We start from the raw sequence: 24,393 nt of genomic DNA, 5'->3' as shown, positions 1-24,393 counted from the left end.
CATGGTAATTGGCACACACACCATTATATAAATGCTTTCCCCTCTCTCCCCTCTCCATAGAATCACAGACTTAAAGAGAAAGAAGTGAGATGGAGGTTATATGTTCCTGATCCAGTCCAATAAAAGGTTTCCTCCCTGAAAAACAGTAGGGTAGGGGGCAGCTAGAAGGCACAGTGGATTGAGAGTCAGACCTAGATGTGGAAGGTTGTAGGTTCAAATCTGACCTTAGATATTTCCCAGCTGAGTGACCCTGGGCAAGTCACTTAACCACCATTGCATTGTCCTTACCACTCTTCTGCCTTGGAACCAATATACACTATTAATTCTAGGATGGAAGGTAAGGATAAAAAAAAAAACAGTCTAGTGAAGTGGAGAAAAATGGATTTGGAGCGAAATCTGACCTCTGAATATTATTATCTGTGTGACCTTGGATAAGTCACATCCTCTTGAAGTATATTTCCTCATGTGTAAAATGACTATATTCAAAGCCCTCTAAGGTTCCAGCTCTAACTATGATTCTGTGAGCCTGACTACTATCTCTGAGATCCTTGGGATGTATAAGGGGGAAAAAGAAGGTCTTTAAGAAAAGTTGGACTGGATTATTCAAGAGTAGGGTCTCCAGGAATTTTAATTAATTCCAAAGAGATTTGTGTAAAAAATATAAAAAGGGGGAAGTAAGAAAATCTGAGAGAGGGTAGGGTAAGGTATCTAGCCTATGCACTCAGTATTTTGCTCTGACCCCTGGCTCAAAAACAGGAAGGTCTAGTTAGTCCTTAGCCAGAGGAGTCTTGGCCCTTGTAGCTGAGGACCTGGGGATGCAGGGAGCCTCTCTCAAGAAGATAGGTCTCTCCTGAGACTAGTCCCTTCAGAAAATCCAGAAAAGGAGTCAGCCTTTTTCCTTCACTGCATGTCAGTCCAAAGAGAGAGATTTTAAGAATAATCTCACCAAGTACAAGATCTCAGGTCCTGTCAGGAGATTCTTCACCAGCCTCCAACTTGGACTCAGAACTCCAAAGAATGAGAGTAGTCAGAAATCCCAAACAGGAAGAATTTGAGAGCACTCTGAAGAACCTCTACCAGATAAGTTGAACCTCCACAGGAAGTTGTCACTCCCTTTTAAAGACACTTTCTTTTACATCATTTCCACTTTCATGGCTTCCAATTACAGTTGAAGCTTTGCTTAGGACTGCACAGGAGGCAGTCTGTTTGATTCTGATTCATCATCCAGTATCGCACATGTGGGTCACAGACCTCCCCCACTCAATGATTAAGTGGGATACTTATACTTTTGGTGATTAAATCTTAAAGTGGGCAGGGGGGAGTTAATTTAATCTTCACAATCAGGGGAGAGTTAATTTAATTTTTACAGAAGTTAGTTTAACCCATTAGACCTCAGCTTCCTCATCTGTAAAATTAAAAGATTGGACCAGATTGTCTCTAAAGATTTTTTGGCTTCTGGGTCTATATTTTTATGATTCCTGCTATTTATTGACATATGATCTTAGCAATGGTCTTCATCTCTTTGGGCTCCAGTTTTCTCATCTATAACATAAAGAATGTAGAATATATGGGCTTTGAAGTCCTATTAGTTCTAAACTCAACAAAGTGATTATCTAGAATAAACCTGAACATCTCTGAACATTATGAGATCATTATAAGATCAACACAGTAAAACATAAGTTTGTCAGTCATGAAGAAGGGATTTAACTATGTTTTTTTTTTAATTGAAAAAAATCAATTAATTTAGAATATTTTTCCATAGTTACATGATTCATGTTCTTTCCCTCTTCCCACCCCCCTCCCATAGTCAACAAGCAACTCCACTGGGTTTTACATGTGTCATTGATCAAGCCCTATTTCTATATTATTGATATTTGCACTATGATGATCATTTAGAGTCCACATCCCAAATCATATCCTCATTGAAAAATGTGATCAAGCAGTTGTTTTTCTTCTGTGTTTCTACTCCCACAGTTCATTCTCTGGATGTAGATAGTGTTCTTTCTCATATTTCCCTCAGAATTGTCCTGGATCATTGCAGATTTAATTATGTTAATTGCATAAACCTTCCCTCTTGTATTGTGATGATAATTGTGGTTCAACTATTTCAACCATATTTGTCTCTTGATGGGCCTTACTTTACAAAGAAACTGGATTGCTTTGCCATTTCCTTCTCTAGTTCATTTTATAAATAAAGAAACTGAAGGCAACAGGGTTAGGCAACTTGACCAGAGTCACGTATTTAGTAAATGTCCAAGACTAGACTTGGATTCAGGTATGGTACTCAATCTACTGCCCGATGAATAATGAGTGAAGTGAATGTCTTAGATAATTCATCTATCACCAAGAATTAATGTGCTTTTCAAAAGTTACGTTTTTATTCCTCACCAGATATAGAATTCAGTAAATATCTGCTGAAAACATAGCTCCCTCCAATCCCTGTATCTCCATTAGATGTTTGCTCAAAAACCATTCCCTAAAGTGGCCAAGTCATTGAAGGAGTGCATTCCTCTTATTTCTCTGTAAAATTTTTCTCTCCTCAAATTTTGTGCTACTAAAGACATGTTTTTTAAAGGTGATAATTATTAGATCAGTACTAATCTTCATCTGAAGTTTCTTTTACTAAGGCAGGGAATGAAGCAGAGCAAAATCCATGACTGGTAAATCTGAATCCTGTCACACTATTTAAAGCATATAGGATTAGTGTTATTTGGTTTATTTGCCCACAAATAATGATATAAAAATACAGGCTTATATCTAGGTCACATAGATGAGTACTCCCTACCCTCTCATTTTACAATTCCCTATTTGTATTAGCTTTTACAGAAAAGAGTAAATGAGCCCTTCTGCCATCTTCAGGGTAAGACAACTCATTTTTAAAAAACCCTTACTTTCTGTCTTAGAATCAATTCTATGTATTGGTTCCAAGGCAGAAGAGAGTAAGGTCTAGGCAATCAGGGGTTAAGTTACTTGCCCAGGGTCACACAGCTGGGAAGTGTCTGAGGCCAGATTTGAATCTATGATTCTCATTTTCAGAACTGGCTATCTATCCACCGAGCCACCTAGTTGTCTCCAAATTTTCATTTCCTGAAACATTTCAAGAGATACCTAACAGATATTACCACGTCTCAAATAAACACTTGAAACTTCTGATATACTCCATAGCATTCTATCACCTACCCTAGAATTAAATCTGGGTAACATTTAGATGAAATACCTGAAAGTATTGCACAATAATCTCCAAAGTGAGAGACTCTGAATGGATTGGGGCAGAAGAGATAGATTTGGGGAAAAGAGGATGATGTTTGACCTTTATTTTTTTTTTTTGCTGAATAAAGTAAACAAGATGTAATACCATCCTAAAGTAATTTGTTGTAAATTAATGGCCCTCATAAACTTTAAATTAGTTCTATAATATAAATCCACGGTGCTGCTATTGGTATTTCCCATTATTAGGACTGATCCCTGATTTAATGAAGACTTCCTTACTTGTTTGCTTAAGATATCATCTCAACTATATTACCTGGAAATGACGGACGTACAAATGAAGTGCAAGAATAAGGATATTTTAAACAAGCCTCAATATTTTCAATAAGTATTTAAATAAAATGTCTCCCCAGAAGCACAGCTAGGATAGATAGTGGCACATAGATAGTGGCACAATGGATAGAGTTTTGTGCTTGACATCAGGAAGATTCATTTTCCCAATTTAAAATCTGGTCTCAGACATTTAGTTGTTTGACTATGGGCAAGTCACTTAACTCCATTTACCTCTGTTCCTTATTTATAAAATGAGCTAAAGAACGAAATGGCAAATCAGTCTAGAATTTTTGCCAGCAAAACCCCAAATGGGGTAATGAAGATTCAGGGAATATAGAAACACTTGAACAACAATTTGTAGCTAGAGGTCAGCTAATTCAATACTCTCATTTGACAAATGAGGAAACTGAGTCCAGAGGCATTTATTCAAAGTCACACAGCTAGTACTAACAACCAGAAGATGGAACTGTCCAATGCAGTAGTCATTTCTAGGTGTGTTCATTTGCCAGTTCCTGGTAAGTAGTTTGAGATCCAAAAGAAGGTTCATTTGTGAAGTCTGCTGTCAAGATGATGGCATGGAACTGGATGATGGCTGGACTGGAAATTTACCTAATTTTTGTGATCCTTTAAACTATGATGTAACTAGGTCTCATGTGGTTTGAATCAAAGATCCCATGAAGTAGTCATGTGATTTGAATAGGCACCAAATATTTTCATTGGATTGGTACCAATTACCCTATTTACTATAATTATAATTTCAAATATTGTGAACTGATGGAACCATTTCAGGGATTCGTTATGGTACCAAATGTGACTTTACTGTAATCTCTATTTCCATCTTTGTCCCAGTTTCATGTCTTCTCGCTATCATTGTCATGATCTGAACTCTTGAGAAGAGAGAAGGTAGAGGAACATCCACACTAGAGGAAATATTTGCCCTTTTTTTCTTTGCCATATAAATGTGCATATGTTTAAGTGTCTCAGCATCTGAAGAAAACTTAACCACCATCTATTTCAACCCAGATGAAAAAATTGAGATCCATAAATGTTGTCATTTTCCAATGACACAGAGTTAGTAATGAATAGTTAACTAGTTCATTTTATATATCTAGTAAGTGCTTAACCCAATCAAGTCTAGAACCAAGATTTCTTATTTCCTATTCTAGTATTCTTTTCATTCTACTACCCTTCCTTTCTTCAATTAAAATAAAAGATCTCTGATGTTTGAGATTTAAAATATGTCTTGGTTTATGTGTCTAAAACTAGCACAGGACTCCAAGCACATAAGGCTCCAACAAATTTCAAAGTAAGAAAGATAAGTCCCTACCAGTATAATTTGGGGTGATAAAACTATTGTTTTGCCTCTTTGGGATTAAGGAACACAGCGTTGCCCTAAGAGATTTTTTTTAAATGATCTATCTTGGAAGAATCTAGGATTTTAGAATATTAAAGCTATATGGTATTTTCAAGTAATGTATTTGAACCCAATTCATTATACAAATGAGAAAAGGAAGCCCAGAGAGAAGTGATTGGTCTATAGTTATACAGTAACTGGGCCAACCCGAGACTGAATTGAGAGCCCAGATATTCTTGTTTCCAAACTTGTAGTCATTCCTCTTTATCACTCATATCTATTTAACTGATGTTTCCTACTGTTCCCATCACTAAACTGAGGATATTTTTGTCACCCACCTCAAAAACTCTGCAATCAATAAGTTTACCATTTTTCAAGTCCTGAGCTTGTGAGACATGAGCAGGTAGGGAAAAGAGCCACAGAAGGAAGCCGGAGTGTTTTATCACCCGAACACACAGAAAGTGAACCTACTGCCTCCCCTAAGGCAAGTGACTTAGAAGAGGGATGAGAGAGCACATTTGCTAAAGCTGGAGACTTTGACATTGAAGTTTTACTTTTTCTTTAAATAGATAACTTTACATTTAAAAGAAAACTTCCTCTAAAAATGAACTAAGGACAGCATGTGAAATTAGCTCTAACCAAATACTCTATTTTTCACTCCCTAGCTTTTGTCAAAGTTCAGTTAATGTACATGGCATCATTTCTGATGCTCTCACCCCATTTACCCCATTAATATAAAATTCTCCTCCTATCATATTACCTCTCCAAAAAAGTAAATTCTTTTAATCAAGGGAATATAGGGCAAGGGTAGTACCTAGGAACTTGTAGGTCCTAATCCTAGTAATTTGCACTTTGTAGGCATTTTAGAAATATTTACTGAATTAATTAATTGAATAATGAAGATTTTAAATATTTTAAAATCAATATTTTCCTAGACTACACAGAATTCAGGAATATTAGAACTGAAAAGAACTGTGGAGATGAGTTAGACACACCAAAAAGCAAAATGATTCATTGATGTCAGAAGGAAGGTTGATAAAGTTTCTTCTGTAGAGTTGAGTGTAATATTTATTGGGAAAGGAAATAGGAAGATTGTAAAACAGGGAGATAAATGGGAGGTTTCTATGGGGTATGGAGGAATTAAGGGAGAGAGGGAATATTGCTTGGTGATGCAAGGGAGGGAGATGCCCCCTGCTGAGAGGAAACAGCAGGGGTAGTGTCTTTGAATGACTGAAACTGAAGTTCAGCTCCCTCTATGACCAGAAAAGGTAGTCCACTTATCTGACTGAGAATTCAAATAATATAAAGTTTAATAACTAGTTGGAATTGGAGTTTTTCCTTAGCTTCAGAGTATAGGGCCAGGCCCTAGAGGCTGGCGGAGAGTTTGTCCCACTCCCGTCTACTCTTGTTGTTCTAATTCAGAATCATAGCAGTACACAGAAAGCAAACAAGAACAATTCTAACCTTCAGAAGCCTGTGTCTTCGGGCTGAACCAAGAAAAGCATGCCTCTCCAGACTGGGCTGAACAAGCTCCTCTCCCCTCCAACCCCAGGAAGCAAGTCCCACCCAGCAGGAAGGAAAGACTTGTCACAAGACCCAACTGCCACTCCCAGTTGGCCCTCCCCCACACAAACTGTTAGTCTAGTTTCCTTTCCACATGAGTTTGGGACTGTCAACACAAAGTACAAAAATATTTGTTGATAAATTCAGCCTACTATATTGGGGATATGTATCTATGTATATATTTGTTTGTATATATATGTACATACATGTGTATATATAAAATATAAAAAACATAAATGTAGATATATATAATTTATACATATAAATTATATATGTATATGTATATATATATATATTTCTATAATATATTTGACATATACATATAGATACACACAGAGACATGCACATTCATGTGCCTGAGCTGGACTGTGAAGAAAGCTGGGTAATAAAAAATATACTGAAGAGTAAGAGCTGATTTCAAAGACTGTCCTTAGTTCATTTTAAGTTCATTTTTAGAGAGAGTTTTCTTTTAAATGTGAGATTATCTTTTAAAAGAAAAAAATTACAATCTCAATATCTCCGACCTTAGCAAAAGTACTCTCTCATATTCACATTGTCTCCCACAAAAGTGATGTGTCGATCAAGTTATTCGCTGGGGCCTACTCTCACTACTGGGGACTCCAAAAATAATGTGAGCTTCTTGAGAGTCAGGGGGAGTCTTATTTTTACCTTGGAATTCCCAGTACAAAATAGCAGTGAGAGGAATGCTTTCTGGTGTGTTCTAAAATGGTCCCATATTAAGTCTGTAGTCATTTTTAAAGGTTATAATAGAAAATTCTATCATTGAATTGAGAGGCAATCTGATAAATACATAATAGCTCTGGATTTATTCTCAGAAATTAGGTTGAAATTATAGTAAATATTTAGTATTTACATTGCCTTAGGCAAATCACTTATACTATTTTTTGCATTATGGCATATTTAATTTTTTGAATTTATATATATTTTAAAAATTAATTTTAAAAAATTATACTTTTAAAAAGTATATTCTTTTTAAAAATTATATTCTTCCATGGCATCTCTAATATTTAAATTGTCTATATATATTCTGTCTTTAAGATTAAGAATTATCTATGCAACAATCATATTTTCTTATACTGTTAATACTTCTTGCTTCCCTTCTGGATTTTTCTTCATTTCTTTCTGTTTACTTTCCAAATCAGTTATTTGCTCTTTTGTTTCTGTGGTGATATTTGCTACTCTGGATTTTAATTTCACTCTTCTTGCAATTAATTCTTCTTAGCAGGACAGAAATTCCACTTTTACAATTTTATTTTTATTTTAAACCATTCAGGAACCTCCTCCTATGGTTCCATGATCACTTAGCAAATGGACAGCGTCTTATATTTCATCAGGTGTTCATTTATTATATTTTGTTTTAAAATATTTATTCATAGATGTTTGGACTCTTTTAGCTTATTTAGAGACCATATTTCCATCACATAGTAATACCATCTCATAATTATCTGATCATGGTCATGTCTGAATTTTCTTCCTCTTGAGATCTTTGACATTTTTGTCTTTTTTATATATTCCTATTGATCACACAGGATAGAGTTCTAGAACAAGATTCAGGAATACTTATCTTCATGGATATAAATCTAGCCTCAGACATTTATTGTGTGACTTTGAACAAGTCTCTCAATCCTGTTTGCTTCAATTTTTCATCTATTAAAAAAAATGGAGAAGGAAGCCACTCTAGTACCTTTGCCAAGAAAATCCCAAATGGAGTCAAAGAGTTAGAGATGATTGAGAAACTGTAAAATTTAAAATTAATGTGGAATAATAACAATATATTTTAGGAGCTTTATTAGTGATCATTAGAAATAAAGGAATAAAAGGGATACAAAGTAAAACCACTTGCCCATGGCTAATCAGCCTACTTACCCACCCCCCAAGCTCACCACCATGAAGGTCTCCAACAGGACCCCAAAAAGAAATTGAGGCCCACCAACCAACTAGCTAATATCCCCTGTCTATTGGAAGCACATAACAACAGGAAGTCAGTGGGCTTTTGGGAAATGTAGTTTTTTAGGGTAACGGATTTTCAATTACACAAAACTACTGAAAAACAATAACAAATTTAACATTTTCTGACTGTGCCCATTGATGGTGGTTTTCCTTGTGGCTGAACCTCCAAGTCAGCTCAACCTTCTCCCATGCTAGGCAAGTCAAATTTTATCTGCCTCATTGTTTTCTCTAAGTAATTTTTGGTATAGAATTGGCTTCAACTGGATGATGGTCTCTTTCTTTCAAGCTGAACAGTGTGCTACACAGAGGAGTCCTGCTTCAATTCCTTCTGGTCTTTAGTTCTCTGACTGATCAGTATTACAGCATAGAACACTACCAGAATATTTCCTTAGCTTGAGCAAGTTTATGCCTTCTTCATTTGCCATAGAAACAGGAAGAGGGATTGTGAGATTGGCTTGGAGTTAAGCTCTGTGTCAAGCCTTTGGGTTTAGGCTTGTGGACTCTTAAAAGAGAAAGTCAGGCCCCTTAAGAAGGAGTTGATGAATGAGAGCATGAATTAGGGGATTATCTATATCCTCTGTTTGCTCTTTGAAGTACATTTCCATAGGGTTTCTGGTATCAATTATCATAGAACAGCTGGAATTGTCTTAACTTTTAGACATTATACTATTTTGAAGAAGTCTGAGAGAACATCAGGAACAGAGAAAATGTCTAGAACCCTAACTTGTTAGTCCCATGACCAAAACTTGAGCAAGCAATGTGACTTTTGGGGTGTTAGTTTCCTCAACTGTAAAATAAAAGATTAGACTAGAAGACTTCAAAGAACCTTCCTCTTGTAAATTGATGAATTACATACTTTCCAGTGACTTTATCTGTGAAATAAAACTGTTAAAAGCACTTTGCATTTACTTTCTCTATTGATATTTTGATCTAGGTAAGATCAGGAAACTGATGTAGAAAGAAATTTTTGTGTCCATGTAAGGGAGCAGGAAGTAAACATAGTTTGTCTACAATTTACTCTGTCATACCTCCTGAAATAGCAAAGAGAAATATGTCAAGTTAGAAACATAATCAAATTCAGCATCATTATAGAGATGAATGTGCATTTATTCAGACAAAGTAGCAAGCTGAGTAATGTAGGTTTTTTTTTTGGTTGTTTTGTTTTGTTTTATGGAGATTGCTGTGGGGAAAATGACAAATGCTTTCTTATCCTCACATAATGCCTGCCTGGCTTGGGGAACACAAATATTAAATGTAACTTTGAAGAGAGGTCACAAATACCAATTTCCAACATTGTCAATTATATCTCCATTTCCCTAAACAGCTAGATATTGATGGATGTGTAGCAATGTTTCATTGCTCTACTATAGACAGAAATGTAAAATGATTTGACTAAGGTCATATAGCAGTATTGTAAAGGTGCTGAACTTTGGAACCACTTCTTCTGACTTCAAGTCTAGGGCTCTTTCTTCTACATAATGATGCTTTGCTTTAGACTCCTTCACTTGTCAATCTAATAATTACAGTGGATTTCCAGCTCCGTGACCTACCCATTCAGCTCCATTGGAAAACTTCAAGTCTTTACGTTCTCTTTTTTGGATCAGATGTATAATAACTTTTTCAGTTAACACAAGGTTTGAGCTCAAGGAAAACAGAAGCTCTGAAGTTGAGCACGCTTTTAAAATGAACTTTATTTTGTTGCTTGGATACATCTTCCAAGAGTTATATTTAAATTATTTTGATATCTGAATCAGTTGATTCATTCTATGTAGAACTTAATGTTTGCTTTTCCCAAGAAGAAATATATAAGAATCAATGATTAGTAAATTCTATTTTCTTTTAATTATTACAAGAAAAACAAAGCTCTTTCCCTTGAGGCTCTCCCACCTTTCGTGCTCATGTTCTACAAGGCAGTCCAAGGAAGGCAATGTAATAAATCCATTCCTGTAGATAGATCAATTATGGTACAAGTGAGAGAGCAATGAGAAAAATGCAGAATTAACTCTTCTTTATTCCTCCATTTTTAACTTAATCTTAAACCTTCTGATACCTCATAAAGTGATGGAGTTGAGATTGCTAATATTGAATTAAATGACCAAAAATCATCATTATTTAGAACAAATTACAATTACAGATGATACTCAAAAGTATACATAGTTTGTCAATTAGGTGTACAGTCAAGTAGCACTTAAGTGCCTACTATGTTCCAGCCAGGTAATACAAAGACAAACTAAAGATAGTCCCTTCCCTTATGGAACTCACATTTTAATGGAGGAGACAATAAACAAATGACTATGTAGGAAACAAGATAAATACAGAATGAAATGGATAAGGAGTTATTATTAAGAGAGAGGAAAGGTGGTTGTTGTAAGAATGTGAGATGAGAATTGATAGAAGCCAAGGAAGCTAGATGGAGGAGATGAAGAGGGAAAGTGTTCAAAGCATACGGATAGCCAGTAAAAATGATCTGACTTGGGGGATTGAGGGTCATCTTCAAGTAACAACAAGGGGGCCAATGTTACTGGATTGCAAGGTATATGTAGGAGGAGCTAGAAGGTGGAAGGTGAGAAAGGTATAATGCTATAATCTACATACTTTTTTTCATTTCAGTTATTCTGTGGTAAGCAGGGCAAATATTAATTCAATATTAAAAGATTCTTGATTTTGTTAAACCCTTCCCCCGATGCATGGGCAGCTAAGTGTCACAGTGACTAAAGTGCTAGATCTGGAGTCAGGAAGACCTGAGTTCAAACCATGCTTCAGACACTTACTAGCTGTGTGACCCTGGGCAAATCACTTAACCCTGTTTGCCTCAGTTTCCTCATTTGTAAAATGAACTGGAGAAGAAAAAGGAAAACAACTCTGGTATCTTTGTCAAGGAAACCCCCAATTAGGGTCATGAAAAGTTGGACATGACTGAAACCACTGAGCAACAACAAAAATCCACTCAAGAAGACAGAAAGCCTTTCATATGTTAGTGAAGAATTCAAGTGAGTTTTCAACCCATAAATGAAACTCTTAAAAGTTGATGAAGCTTCTTCTCATATGACAGGCACACAACTAGATACATATTCATAGACTTTCCCACTTTGTAGAACTTGCCAGTCATTGGTTTCTCCTGGCATAGTCTTCATGGGTCTTGGGCAAGTTACTTTACCTTTCTTGGACATCATTATTGGATAAAATGATCTACATATTTGGGGTTCTAATCCCAGTTCTTCCACTAACATGACTGTATGCAAGTTTTTTCACCTTCTAAATATCAGGTTGTTTTTTCCTCATCTGTAAAATTAGAGCGCTTGATTAGACAATCTCCTATACCAGTAGTGTCAGATTCATGTAGAAACAGTGGCCAAGGAATCCTACTTAATGATTACTGTAAAAATATATATATGTATTATTATTATTATATTTTTAAATATGTGTTATTATTTCCATATTACATTTTAATCTAATTCAGACCATACTCAGTAGGGTTATGGGTACCATATTCTATGTTTTATACCTCTCACCTACATTAATCACGATTCTATCTTGACAACTCTTCTTCCTAAATTTCCATTTAAAAACTATAAGAAGCATAGGCAATTCCTGGTTGTATTCTCATGCAGAGTTATCTTGCTGTAGAGAATGCTTTATTTTCTTGTTACTATGTGGCTAAGCAGGATATACTTTGATGTAGCCTAGTAGAGTTCATCTTTATAGCAGCTCAGAAGGATCTTTGAAGAAGCATAATGGGTCCAATATATGTTCAACCCAGTTTGTAGTTTTGTTTAAGGCAGAAATTCTCAACTTATTTGAGAAATGCTTTTGGAGAATAGTTGGTAACTAGATCTCAGTACGAGCTTTGTCCTTCCTTGAAATTCTCTTTGGTGTTAGGTCGAGTGCAAAAGAACCACAGTAGTTTAAGGGATACAATAAATATGGATTTACTCCTTCATAATTGTTCAGAAGATCCATACAACTAGGAACTCCTGCTCTTCTTCAAAGTTGTTGTAGTTCACTGAGGCATACTTATACAACCATTACATACTAACATTTGCTGAATAATTAAACTACCAGACATACTTAACCCCTTTTAGAGATTTTATTCTTAGGCAAATGAGAAAGAAAAAGAAAAAAAAAAGAAAAGGTGGGGAAGAAAAATTTAAACACTCACTCTGGCTACCCATACTTAGTATAATTGCATGTTTGAATTCAGGAGTTTTAGGAAACAAGTCAGGTTTCCTCAGCTCTATTGACTCTTCCTTTTGAGGAAGATCAAATAGGAGTTTTAAAAAGATAAATAATAGAGAAGGAAAATTATAGACCAATTTCTTTAATCCACATTAAAATAAAAATTTCAATAAGATACTATCAAATAAATAAATAAAAATAAAAAACAAATAAATATATAAAAAGACAACAGCAATATATCACAAAGATCATTCACTATGACTATGTGGGACTTATAACTGAAGTCCCAGGGTGATTTAATATTAAGAAAACTAACAGCATAATTGACCATGCCAATAACAAAATTAACAGAAATCACATGACTATCTCAATAGATGCAGAAAAAGTCTTTCACATGGTCGAACACCCATTCCTATTAAAAACACTAGAAAGCAGAGGAATAAAGGGGCCTTCCCTAAAAATGATTAGCATCTATCTAAAATCATCAGCAAGTATCATATGCAATGAAGATCAGTTAGAAGTCTTCCCAATAAGAGCAGGGGTGAAGCAAGGATTCCTATTATCACCCCTATTATTTAATATCATAATAGAGGTGTTAGTTTTAGAAATAAGAGAAGAAAAGGAAATTGAAGGAATTAAAATAGGCAATGAAGAAATTAAATTATCGCTTTTCAAATGATTAGATGCTATATTTAAAGAATCCTAGATGATCAACTAAAAAACTAGTTAAATAATTAATAATTCTAGTAAAGTTGCAGCATACAAAGTAAACCCATTTCTATATATTTTATATATTCTACATATTACCAACAGTCAAGCAACAAGAAATAAATAAATTCCATTTAAAATAACTCTATACAATATAAAATACTTGTGAATCCACTTGCCAAGACAAACACAGGAATTATAAACATAATTATAAAATACTTTTCACACAAATAAATTCAAATCTAAACAATTAGGAAAATATTAATTGCTCCTGGGTAGCCCAAGCTAATATAACAAAAAATGACAATTCTACATAAACTAATTTACTTATTTAGTGTCATACCAAACAACCAAAAATTCATTTATATAGAACTACAAAACATAATTACAAAATTCATCTGGAAAAACAAAAGATCAAGAATATCAAGGAAATTAATGAAAATAATATGAAGGATGTTGGCCAACAGTACAAGATCTCAAGCAGAATAATAAAGCAGTAATCATCCAAAAGTCTGATACTAGCTAAGAAAACAAATGGTGGATCAATGAAATAGATTTAGGGAAAAATACTATAGTGATATAGTGTTTGTTAAACCCCCAAATCACATTATTTAACAAAAACTGCTGGAAAAGTTTGACAAAAACTAGATATGGTATAAACCAATATCTCACACCTTTTTCTAAGGAAAGGTTTAAAAAAAAGGTCAAAAAGGACAAAATTATGATATGTACATAAAGATTGATACCATAAATAAATTAAGGGAGCAAAGAATAGTTTACCTGTCAGATTTATAGAGATGGGAAGAATTTAAGGCCAAACAAGAGATAGAAAATATTAAAAAATGTAAAATGAATTATTTTGGTTATATTAAATTTAAAAAGTTGTGTTCAAACAAAATTACTATAACTGATATTAGAAGGGAAATAACAAACTGGGGCAGGGGGATTATAATAAATTTCTCTGATAAAGGCCTTGTTTTTCAAGTATATGGAGAACTAAGTTAAATTTATAAGAATATAAGCCCTTCCCCATTTGACAAATGGTCAAAGGATATAAGCAAACAATCGGCTGATGAAGAAATCAAAGCTATCAATAATCAGATGAAAAAATATTCTAAATAATTCTTGATTAGAGAAATGCAAATAAAAAAAACCTCTAAGGTACTGCCTCATATGTATCAGATTGACTAATACAATAGTTAAGGAAAAGTAATAAATGTTGGAGGAGATATGGCAAAATTGGGAACATAATTCATTGTGGGAGCTGCGAACTGATTCAACCATTTTGAAGGACAATTCAGAACCATGCCCAATGGGCTATAAGAATGTCTTGTATAATTGAAAATCTGTTACCCTAAAAAAGAACTACATTTCCTGGAAACCCACTGACTTCCTGTCATTACATACTTCCTGTAGACAGGGAATAAATATTCAGTGGGTAGTCCTGCTCTCATTCTTTGCCTTGATGACAGCAAACTTGGTGGTAGCACGGTAGGCGTTTGAACTGGCTGATCAGTCATGGACACATGGTTTTGTATTTTGTATTCCTTTTGTTCCTTTATTTCAAATGATCTTTAATAAATCTCCTAAAATATAATATTTTTGTTATTGAGATTAATTTTCAGTTTTACAGTCCATGCCTTTTGATCCAGTAATACCACTACAAGATCTATATCTCAAAAAGATAAAAAGTAGAAAGGACCTATTTGTACAAAAAATATTTATAGCAGCTCTTTTTCTGGTGGCAAAGGATGTGACATTAAATGGAGACCCATCAATTGAGAAATAGCTGAACAAATTATGGTATATGATGGTGATGGAATATTATTGTGCTATAAGAAATGATGAACAGAATGTTTTTAGGAAGAGCTGGAAAGGGCAGCAGCTGGGTGACTCATTTGTTTGAGAGTCAGGCCCAGAGACAGAAGGTCCTGGGTTCAAATGTGACCTCAGGCACTTCTTAGCTATGTGACCCTTGGCAAGTCACTTAACCCCCATTGCCTAGCCCTTACCACTATTCTTCCTTAGAACCAATACCCAGTATTGATTCTAAAATGGAAGTAAAGGTCAAAAAAAAAAAGAAAAGAAATAGCTGGAAAGACCTGCATGAACAGATGCAGAGTCAAGCAGAACCAGAAAAACATTGTACCCAGTAACAGCAATATTGAGGAATGATTAACTGCAAAAGACAGCTATTATCTGCATTAAGATGGTCCAAGACAATTCTGAAGGACTTATGAAAAAGAATGCTATCCATCTCCAGAGGAAGAATTATTAGAGTCATTAAACATACATTTTTTCACCATAGTTTGAGTTTTTATTATTGGGTTTTGCTTTTATTTGATTATTCTCTTACAGAAATGACCTTGTTTTGACTAGGATGCCTCATGAAGTATTAGATTCTACAATTTCACTTCCTGCTATGATTTTGGCCCCTACTTCCCCAATTGGTCCCTTTTTCTAGGGACAGGGGCCATCATTCTAGTATTCTGAGATTTACTAAGCCAATCTGTATTTACTTAAACTCTTTGTATTCTCATTAGGTATATTGAAATTTGGGCATCATTTATCAAAAGAAAATGCATCTTGGGGAAGGGGGAGGGAAGGAGACAATTTGGATCATATAATTTCAGAAAACTTATATGGAAAATCATAACATGATTTATAAAATAAAATATATTTGCAAAAATAAAATAAAATTGAAGTTTTAAAATTCTAATCCAATCATAGATTCTAGGAAGATCACAGTCCCTCTCAGTCTTTATATTTTCAGAATCAAGAGGAGTTTAAAATTTTACCTTATCAAAGCTATATACTTCCCTCGTTTGTGAGTTCCTTTCTCTGCATTTTTGTCCAGATTCTTTATGTGTTATTTGAGTTGTGGCCAGAAGCCTCCTAGGATAGTGAATAGAGTGTTGACCTTTTGAGTACAGAATGCCTCAGTTGAAATATATACTAGCTGTGTTCCATAGGCAAGTCATTTAAACTTTTTTAGGCTCAGCCAACTGGCTAAGAAAATTAATTACAGACCAGCTTCTGACTTAATGGAAGAGACTGCCCAATGATATCACAGGACCTGGATATATTAGCCTGACAACCAAAAGCATGCAATATCTTTCTGGCAAAATCTTGCAATATTGTGGTATGAGAAAATTCATATACCAGATCATTCCTCATAAATAGTAAAATGTTGTCCTGTACTCCAGTGGTCTTTGGATGGAAAGGGAGGGTGGAAGCACTTATAGTTTCTTAGGATTATAAATGAGCAATCAAAAGGATATAGTCAATCAGAAGATCATTTACTTCATTCATACATTATATCATATAATAAATTTAGAGATGAAGGGACCTCAGAGCTTTCTATAGTCCATCTTTGTCATCTTGTAGATAAGGAAAGACAAACCTAGACTGGGGAAGTGACTTGCCCAGTGTTATTCAGTTTGCAAGTAATAGGAGTAGAGATTGATACTGAGATCCTTTGACTTCAAATGCAACAAATGTCTCTTTCAAGGTAATTCATCTTTTAGGTGATGGAGTTGAGATTCAAATCTAGGTGTGATTGTTTTTTTTTTTTATTGTAGCAATACAGTTTGTTGTTTTTATTACACAGATATGTTCTAATATCAATATAATTTTCTTTGGGATCTCATGATCTACACATTTATATTTCTGCTCAAAAGGACAAGAGAAATTCCATTCTGCATTTTCTTTTGATAAATAATCCCCATATTCCAGTATACCTAATGAGAACATTTCCCACCCCCCTTAAACCTCTCTTTCTTATAAATCTTATTATATCCAGAAAAAAAGATGTGGATGTTTACATTATTATGGTCTCATGCATTTTCTAGCTTTCATTTCCTGACATGTGATGATTTTCAACAGACATATGCCTGGGTTTAGAAACATCTTTTGGGAATAGGATTCCTCATCAAGGGCTGACATGGCATTGTTCCCCTGCTAAAATTCACTTTGCATCTTAGTATCTTACCAATCTGATTTTGCAACCTCAGTTTAGTTTAATAAGAACTATGAAATAAAACTCATTTGTAGAGTGACACTAATCAGATTTAATGTCTATCGTTGAAACAGGCCAGGCCCCTCCCCATTAGGTTTAGCAGGAGAGTTCAGTCTCTATTTTTATAGATGTTTCTTGTACAGTTCTCATTTCTCAAGGTCTTTATCCAGGGGCTAGGATTGTCAAATAGTGCTTCCCTGCCTCAATGTGGACCCTCTACTTGAAGTGGCTCCCACTGGTACTCTTCCTCTCCAAATCCTACCCTTTCCTCAAGAACTCATTCGCATCCCATCACTCAGGTGAACCTGATCTCTTTCTCATTTGAACTCTCATACTATAGAATCAGAAATCTAGAGCCTGAAGGGGTTTTAAAAATCATTTGATGTAAATTCTTCATTTTATCAATAGTGGTTGTGACTTTAACAAGGTTATACAGAACCAGAATTTGAGCACAAGGCTTCTGATCCTTATCTAACTATTTTACAGAAATTGGTTAACTGGGATCATCACAACACAAGAGGGAGGAAATTGATTCGCCAGGATCACTGTAACACAGTAGGGGATTAATCAGGAGCTACTTAATTTGAGTCTTCTGAGGACAAGGAAGACTATTGTTTATCAGTGATTTAGAACTCAGAGAGACCTTAAAGATGATGAATAAACCAAGGCACTGAGAGGTACAGGTGATGTCTGGTCCAGATCTCCTGACACCTTCTCCTCTGACTCTTGTTTCATTTTATTATTACACCTTGCTCTTTGTCCATCTCTCCAGATGTTCCACACTGGCTTTTGCAGCTTGCCTGCTTAGATTTCTCAAAATTTTAAAAGGCAGCTGAAGCTAAGGGTGATTATAACCAAACTAGTAATTAGCAGTCACTGAGTTAATTTATTTTCTTAGCCCTGATGGGGTTAATTAAGTGTGACTTGAAAATAAATCTTCAGAGAATCTAATGAGTATTATCTAATTACTGGAGGTGTTTGTATAGCTCCTGAATTGGAACTGTATTTTTCTGACTTCAAACTCTACTAAGTTGGAAACTACAGCTACATCCATACAGCTAGGAAGTCTCTTTTGGGAAAATCTAATGTGAAATCTTATGGTCAAGTCAAGTAAGCAGGAATTCATTAAACATTCACTATTGGGAGGACATTTTGATAAGTGCTAGGAATTAAAGATTAATCAGAAAGAAAGGGAGTCATCTCCTGCCCTCAAGGAGTTTATACTCTAAACAATGAAGATAGCTGGCAAAAAATGACCCAACAAGGGCTAGGAAAAAGAGGTGAAGGTCTAGAAAGATCAAGAAACTAGTAGAGAAATAAAGAAAAGCTGGGCTTCTCAAAATGAAGGTTCTGGAAGGAAGTAGCCATTTAGAGGGAGATGCCAAGAGGGTAGAATGGAGGAATTGCCAGCATTTTAAGTCCAAGGTTGGAGTGATTTTTTTTTTTTAGGGTGGAGTGATTTCTGAGGCATTAGAGAGAAAGTCCAGGAGGATCAGAAGTATAGCCTGGAAAGGAATGATATTTTTCTATGACTGGCGAGGCTTCTCAGATTAGTGACATTTATACATTTAGTGTAATCATGTAGGAAATGTTTTAATATCCATTATCCCATTTTTTCTATATAACAACCCTGTTAAAGTAGTGAAAATACTGAATTATATCTTTTTCCCCCTGGGGCAGTTTGATGATGTAGAGATAGAATGCCAGACTTCAATTCAGAAAAATATCATCTTCTTGAGTTCAAAATTGACCTCAGACACATACTAGCTAGGTGACCCTAGGCAAGTCACTTTTCCTATTACCTCATCTACAGAATGATCTGGAGGAGTTGCTAGGTCACACAGTAGATAAGGCACCAGACCTGGAGACAAGAAGTATTTATTTAACTGAGTCACTTAAACTGAGTTTCTCAGCCCTTAAAACTTTTTTCGGTCTTAGAACTGATAATTATTATAGATTCTAACAATATAAGTGTTAAAATAATAAAATAAAATGAACCAGAAAGAGAAATGTCAGACTTAGCCAGGATCTTTGCCAAAAAAGTCCAAAAAAGGATCACAAAGAGTTACATACAATTGATTTTTTTTTTCCAGAATGCAAATCTGAAATTCATGAAGAAGTGACTACCCAAAGTCATACAGCTATATATTATAAATAATATACCTTGGAGTTAAAGTATTGCAATAGAATATTAGCTGTCCCCCAGGTGTAGAGATTTTCTTTCATTTGTGTGGTGTGGTGGTAGGTGAGTACAGTCTAGACATCATTTCATTGCTCTCATACACATTTCCCCTTGTTGATCTCCACTTCATTGATTCAGATAGATGATGTACCCATAACCTGTAGTTATAAAGGAATCATAATGAAGGAATGAAGGAAAATTTAAACAGTGAGCTGATAGAAGCATTTGATAGAATGTTTTGAAACACAAAGAAAGAAAGAAAACAAAGGACAGTCACCCTTTACTGTGAAGGGATAATCTAAAAAAATATGAGACATTTCCAAAGATGACAATAATAATGCCATGGAAAGACTTTGCACTAGAAATCAAGAAACCTAGAGTTTAATTTCATCTCTGCTCATAATATTTAGTGTCACTTGGCCATTTCTAGATTTCTATTTCCCTGACTTCAAAAATCTGTTTTGATAACTGATCTCTGTAGCCCCATTAACCTAAAATTCATTGACCCAGATCAACTCTAAACATTTCAAAATTTTCTCAAGAACCTTGTTGATCATCTAATCTTTGGTGTATTTGTTCCTTTGCTACCTACGTTTAATTGTTGTGCTTGTTTTTGGCTAAAGTAAGATGTTCCTTTTATTATGTTTATTATAAAAGTGACTATTGAAATAAAAAAAAAACTCTAGTTCTGTTACATGGAGTACATTTTAATATTCTTCTCAAGAGCTGGTCATAATGGAAAAAAGTCACTTAAGCAAAGGCACTAAACCAAGGAAACACAAACAGGAAGTGGTCTACAAGAGGCATAATGTTTTGTCAAGAGACCTATGTGGAACTTGAAGAGTCCCTATTGCATTATATGTGGTTTTAAGCTCTATGAGAAAGATATTAGAGAAAGCAGATGTGGGGATGAATCAGAGTTGAGCCACCATAACTGCTCATTTTATTTCCCTTTATGTTTGTGGTTGGGGGTCTTGATGATAATTATAGTCAGGAAGCTAAGGCATTTTTACATGATTGGAGACTCAAAGGCAGTAAATACAATTGCTTTAATATTGACCAGTTATGCGATATAAGTGTAATGCTGGACATCACCTAATGGATTTAGTAATCTCCTTTGTGAAACAGAAAAACCAAGGCAGCCTGACTAGATGACTTCTGAATATAAAATTAAAGAAAACCTTTAGTCGTTCAATTAGTACAAGGCAAAGTGAGAACTGAAACCCAGATCTACTATGAGCACTTTTAAGATATGTTTAATAAGTTTAAATGCTATTAATATACAAAAGACTCAGTTCTTATTTTCTTTACTGTAGGATTCATGGGAAGAAGGTAGTAAATGAAAGAAAAAACCTAATATGGACTTGATTTTTAATTATTGATGAGTGTAGCAGTCCACACCTATCTATGGACAAGAGAAACAGAATGTAAAGATTGTATTAGAAGCGAGCATGCTCAGTCTTGCGCATGGCTAGTAAAGCCTGTTGGCCCTTGATCCCAGCTTCCCCCAGGTTAGGCGTGAAATCAGGTTTCTTTGTGCTCACCTGGCTAAGACAAACTGCACCTATACCTTGTGGTTAACCAATGATAATACAATATGCACTCATCCATATGTATTGTGCACATTTGCATCTCAATGGTAATAAATAGGAGCTCCACAGAAGGCCAGGTCTCTCTTGCCTCATCACCTCTCATCTATGTCTGTTTTTCCTGGAGCTTGTCCTCTGGCCAAGCTCCATCTTTAACTTCCTCCCTCTCTATTTCTCTCTCTCTTCCTGAAAGACCTTTCCTCCTCAATCTCTTATCCTCAAGTGGTTCCTGCTTAGAGTACCAGCTCTAAGGAACCAGTGATTTCTTTCTTGATCTCCTCTCCTCAAGCCAGACTGATCTGTACCTGCAGCCCAGGCTACAAGGGATCGGGGCTTTGCCTCTCAGCTAATCTCTATACTCCTATATCCACATATTGTTAATTTAGGACTACTTAGTGGTATCATGTCCTCTGATAGCTAAGTAGTCGGGGCTTTCTGTGGAGCTCCATTGTCAAATATTACGTGTGTGTCTGCCTGTTTCTTGTCCATCTCCTTGACTGTAGTCCTCCCCCAAGGTCAGCTTCCTATCTTTCCTTTTGTGGGTAGGCTGTGGGCCGGTCTTCCTGCTTTAATGAGCATCTGATATCAAATATTCATTATTACTCAGTTCATATTTCTTAGAATCATGTCATGAGTAATATGCTATTACTGTCACTGTATAGGAGACAAGGAAGAATAGGACATAGACCCTGTTTTCTAAGAAGTCAATGTCTCCTTGGAGAGATAAATAATAGGTTATTTGTGCTCCCTTCTCCCTCCACCCTTCAATTGCCACCTGAAACAGATCTCCAATGGCAAGTATTTTACCCAAAATTCACTAATACCATAATAGATTAGTGGCTCCCAAATTCCCATCCAAAAGATCAGTCAACTAACAAGCTTTTATTTAATAGAACTATTGGCCAGGCACTGTGCTAAGTACACAAATAGAGGTAAAAATAATTTCTCAAGGACCTCACAAGTCAATGGAGAAACAAAATAGATCATAAAATATGTAAAGGTAAATGGAGTAATCTGAAAGAAAGAGGGAGCTTTCCCTGAGTCTATCTCCTCTTCCAAACTTTCCTATTAGTATCCACTGCTCCACCATCCTCCTAGTCACTTAGGCTTACAGTCTAGACATCATCCTCTATTATGCACTTTCTCTTATTCCCCATATGCAAAGTATTGCTGAGATCTATGCCTTCTACTTTCGATGATCATATATGCTCTCCTTTTTTCTCTCTACCATGCTAATACTGGCTCTCATTACTTCATTTCTGGTCTATTGAATTAGCTTACTGTTTCATTTCCCTACTTCAAGTCCACTCATCCCATCTTATTAATCTTTGAGATCAAATCTGATCATGGCACACACACACACATATCACATCCAACATTCTTATCTGAAGCTGAGAGATCTAGATTTGATCATTAAAGACACTTCTACGGCAATATAATGATCAATGACAAGTCTAAGGAACTCGTGGCAAAGAATGCTATCCATCTTCTGCAAAAGAACTGTTGGGGTAAGAATGCAGATGAAAGCACGTGATTTTTCTATTGTTTATTTAAGTTTGTTCTGGGGTTTGGGTTTCATAAGATTTCTCACAAAAATGAAAAATATGGAAATATGTTATGCATGATAATACATGTATAGCCCAGATTAAATTGCCTGCCAGTACCAAGAGGGGGAATGGAAGGGATGGAGAGAGATAAATTTGAACATATAACAATGTGGAATATGGAAATTTGTTATTACATGTAATTGGTGACATAAAATAAATAAATAAATAATGATCCTTCTAGCTCAGAAGTGCCTTAACTCTTTCATGACAGAATTATTCATCTATGAAAAATATAAAACACAAAGTCAGAAAATGTGTAAATACTAATTGCTGCTAATTTGACTTTCATGATGACACTACATGTTCCCCTTTGCAATTTTAATGGAGTGGGATAATCTGTGATTAAATGAAATATTTTATCTATGAGGGTCTCTTTTAACTGCTTAGCAAGTTGGGTAGCATCCAACACTACCAGGGAAGAGAAAAAATAAGGCTTCAGATAAGCCTGATTGACTTTTAGTTGATATTCCTCATTTGTGTGGGGGCAGGCTTCCCAAGCAAGGTTTATGAGTCTGGTTTGCACAGAACTCTTTTCTAGTTGTAGTTTTTAAAACTAAGTTTTAGTCCTAGAGAAATATGGAGTCCAGTCTCCTTACATAATTCTGGCATTTGGTAGATAGTCTTTGCTCAGGGTTTCATTCAAGTACAACAACAAAAATTAAACAGCTTCTATATATATGTAACTCAATGGTTTACATGATCCTTAAAAAAAAATCTTTAGTGTAGTCTGTGAGGTGGTGAAAAATGTTGATAGACTAAATAGGACAATTTAAAAGAAATATGTTCAAGTCCCTACTTATAGAATGGTTCCTTAGGAAAGGCACTAGTCAATTTCTGGGCTTTAATTGTCTCATTTCTTAAATGGAACTAATAATATTTGCATTGACTATATCACAAGACTTTTGTGAAGCTTATGTGATGCCATTTGTGTGAATATATAGAAGCAGAATGGTGTAGATGAAAAGATCTTGATCTGAAAACTTGAGTTCAAATCCTATTTCTCCCATTTGCTTTCTGTGTGACCTTTGGTAAATTGCATAACCTTTTCATTCACTCACAATTAAAAGCCTTATATTTCAAATGAGAAAGCTAGGTGGTTCAGCAGATAGAGTATTTTGCTAGGCGTCAGAAAGTCTTGAATTCAAATCGTGCCTCAGACACTTGCAATATTTTACTTGGTGAGAGTCATTTAACCCTGTTTGCCTCAGTTTACCCATCATGGAGATGGAAATGGCAAACAACTCCAAAATCTTTACCAAGAAAAATCCAAATATGACCAGAAAAAATGGAACATGGCTGAAAAATGAATGGACAGTAGCAACATATTGCAAATGTGTGCTAGGCAGTATTTTACAAAGACAAAGATGAAATGGACCTTGACCCCAAAGAGCTTATATTCTATCCAAGGGAAGCAGAATAAACATATGAAATATTTTTAAGGTCACTTCCACCACTAAGATTTGTATTAAACATTAACATTAAAACTTAAAAGAATTACCCATTAGCTAACAGGAATTCTCAATAAATTATTTCAATTTTCCATCTTAATTTTAAGAATGAAGATAATAGATTTAGAGCTAGAAGGTAATCTAAAGGCCATCCAACCTAACCTCTTCATTTTAAAGACATGGAAACTGAAGTCCACTGAGATTAAGTGATTTGACCAATAGTAGAGACAGGAAAAT

At 35.1% G+C, this 24,393-nt stretch overlaps 1 protein-coding gene across 2 annotated transcripts in view; it reads left to right on the top strand.

Moving 5' to 3' along the window:
• The window catches only part of ANO3 (anoctamin 3), a 616,473-nt gene that overhangs the window by 66,473 nt on the left and 525,607 nt on the right, over nt 1–24,393 (top strand). The gene's annotated exons all lie outside the window — the stretch shown is intronic.

This window comes from Monodelphis domestica, chromosome 6 (assembly GCF_027887165.1).
Source record: "Monodelphis domestica isolate mMonDom1 chromosome 6, mMonDom1.pri, whole genome shotgun sequence".
Classification (NCBI taxonomy): domain Eukaryota; kingdom Metazoa; phylum Chordata; class Mammalia; order Didelphimorphia; family Didelphidae; genus Monodelphis; species Monodelphis domestica.
Note: the sequence above shows the minus strand (reverse complement) of the source record. Positions and strands in the feature narration are given on the sequence as shown.